Raw genomic sequence first — 3,035 nt, forward strand, 5'->3', positions numbered from 1 at the left:
TGTCCAATGATGAACTAACTAGAATCAAAAAAATCGTCTCGCGATTTACAGACAAACTGTGTAATTAATTTTTGTTTTCATCTATATTTAATGCTTCATACATGTGCCGAGAGATTCGTTGTGACGAGGAATCTTGAAAACTTTTTGAATTTCGGGGTGAACTAAACAAGGCCCTATTCTGAAAATAATGGTGAGATGGAATAAATTAGTTTTAATTTAGACTATCTTACCATTAAACTTTTATGTGGTTTGAAACCATATGGTCCAGCATAAGTATTCCTAGTTTTTGGATTTACACATACTGGTTTATAATTTACATAATGTGGTTTTTAATGTAGCTTTCACCACTACTACCATATGGTCCAGCATAAGTATTCTTAGTTTTGTTAAGTGAAAATTAGAGGCCAAGTTTAGAATCAAAGTTTTTAGAAAGTCTAATTCATCCCCTCTCTCTTGTCCCTACACCAATAACCCAAAACAAATGTAATTCGCTGCGAACAAGTCATAATGTCATTGTTAACAAATATAAAAAGAAATTAAAAAACCCAACTTACCAAACAAAAAGTTGAAGATCAATAGTGGTATGGTAAAAAGTAAATCAATGGCCTCGTAGTGCTATTAGATATGTAGCGGTGGATTGTGGTGCACGGTGCTCATGCCATTTGATTTTACTGGCAGCGACTGCCTCCTAACTGACTTGCCACTGGTTGACATGGGCATTCTGATCTGCTTGTTGCTGACATGCACATCGCCATGTTTAAACTTTTCCCACGTAAATAGTGCAAGAAAAATTAGTGACTTTAATTTTCCTAAGTAAAAGCACCTAACCAACCCACAGTACGTTGTTGGTAAAAACTATTTCCTGTGAGAAAAAAGCTAAACATTTTTGTGCCTACTAGTTGCAGATTTCTAAAAGTTATCACCATGTGTGGTATTTGAGAACTGCATCGAGTCAAATGCATGTTGGTGGTGCCATCAGTTAGTAGGAAAGATAGCCTGCACTACCAATTTAGTGGTTTCGGCTAGCTATCCTTTCCAACACTTCCTGAAGTACCAAGCAACCACGCCCACTTCCATCCTATTTTTGGCCACCCACATGATCTCAAGCACACACAACAAAATATTTGACCTCTGGAACAAGCTCATATAATCGGTCGTGCTCGTGCGTGTGTGAAAAAGACCACGCTATAATGAAGCCTTTAGACTTTGGACTACTTGTATGCTTGCAGATAAGGCCTCGCGTGTGCGTACGTGTACTTTCATTACTTCGGAGGTGAACTTCAGAGAAACTTAAAATATAGATTTAAAGAGGTGAATACAGGAACCGCTTCTGTCTAGTTGTCTATAAAAAATGAGCCGCTACTATATAAAAACACATCATCCTTGTCAGCCCATCATTACCCGATCCTAAGGCCAGTCTTAATGTATAGTTTCATGACACAGTTACCAAGACTACAAACTACCGAGCCATATGAGTTTTATGGGGACGAAACTCCTCTCTCATCTGATGAAACTCCTTCATTTAATGACTTTGCCAAGTCAGTAATTTTACTTATGTGGCATCCTATTTAATGTGCATGACACTCTTATGAAACATGCATTGAGACTGGCCTAATAAGTCAAGGATCTTGATAATAATTGGAATCCTATTGGCCCGATAGTGAATTCCTCTCTGTGGATACAGAGGGTAGTAGAGGATGGTGAATAGCCTTTTATAAAAGAAATTGTTAGGGCCAACCAATATAAAAATAGAATTTGTTGACATTGGATTGAATCCCAAGTCAAACACCATCAAGAGCTAGGACGCTATAGGTTGCAAGCAACCTATCACGCATAGCAAACAACTCTAGGGATCGATAAAATCGATCCCGGTTAGGTCGATCTGCTACAGCCCGTCATTCGCCGACAAAGCCTAGGAATACCTCCCGGAGGACCCATCAGGGAGGAGCACACCAAGGGTTGTTCTAGGGTCAGCATGGCCACCTAGGACGCCAATCAATCTTGCGGAGAGATGCAACGAACAATAGGAGAGTAGGAAAAGGGCAAAGATTGGGTAATAGATATAAAAAAGAAAATTCAGTGTTTGTTGACGGTCCATAATGCTCATATTTAACCATCAATTAATCATGGAAAAGGATCCAAATGCAACCAACACCTAGACTTAGGGTTTTATCTGACAGAATTCCACGAATTTTGGTGTTTGTGTATTTCTGCATGGGGTTATCAAGAAATACGGAAGAAAGACCCACACGTCGGGTTTACATAGAGATATTAACATGCCGCGCAATTTTCTACCATCTAGAAGACTTCAGAAGCCACGGGAACGAACGGGAGGCCGATCGGGCCCGGGGGCAGGGCGCCCGCCCTCCCCCCTTGGGTGCCCGCCCAGCTACAGTAACCAATCAGCTTCAACTTCGCGGATCGTGCTCCACCGACCTAAGGGACCAAGGAAAACCGTGCGATTAATGTCGGTTTGATCCGACGGCCCAGATTCATCTAAAAAGACTATATAAGCAAGGCACCCTGGCCCCTGGAGAGCATACCTCTTCTACAGAATCAAAGTTAGGGTTTCAATTCTTCATCCAAGTAGAGAGGATCCCTCTAGTTCTTCTAGTTCTACCTCTAGTTCATCTAGATCTAGTTCTAGTTCATCTAGTTCTAGTTCTAGTTCTAGTTCCTCTAGTTCTAGTTCTAGTTAGTTCTAGTTGTAATCTAGAAAATAGGGAGAGAGAAGAGGAGAGCGGAGGAGGAGCCGGATCTGTCGGATCTTCCTCAACATTGTACTTTTGCAGCAACTGGTTCGTTCTTCATCGTTCTCCAGGTTCTTCAATTCACAATTCCTGAGTTCTTTAATTACTTTTATTTACATTCAAGTTATTTATTGGATTCCCGCTTGCATCAAGTGCTCTAATCTTTGAAACATTATAGTAGTAATTAATAGATTAGACGTGATGTTTAGTCTTGCAATTACCTGGAATTGCACCCAATCCTGCGGATTGTTGTGGTAGCCTTAGGGTAGTGACAGCCCTAATGGT

The sequence above is a fragment of the Sorghum bicolor genome, chromosome 5, assembly GCF_000003195.3.
Source record: "Sorghum bicolor cultivar BTx623 chromosome 5, Sorghum_bicolor_NCBIv3, whole genome shotgun sequence".
NCBI classification, from domain to species: Eukaryota; Viridiplantae; Streptophyta; class Magnoliopsida; order Poales; family Poaceae; genus Sorghum; species Sorghum bicolor.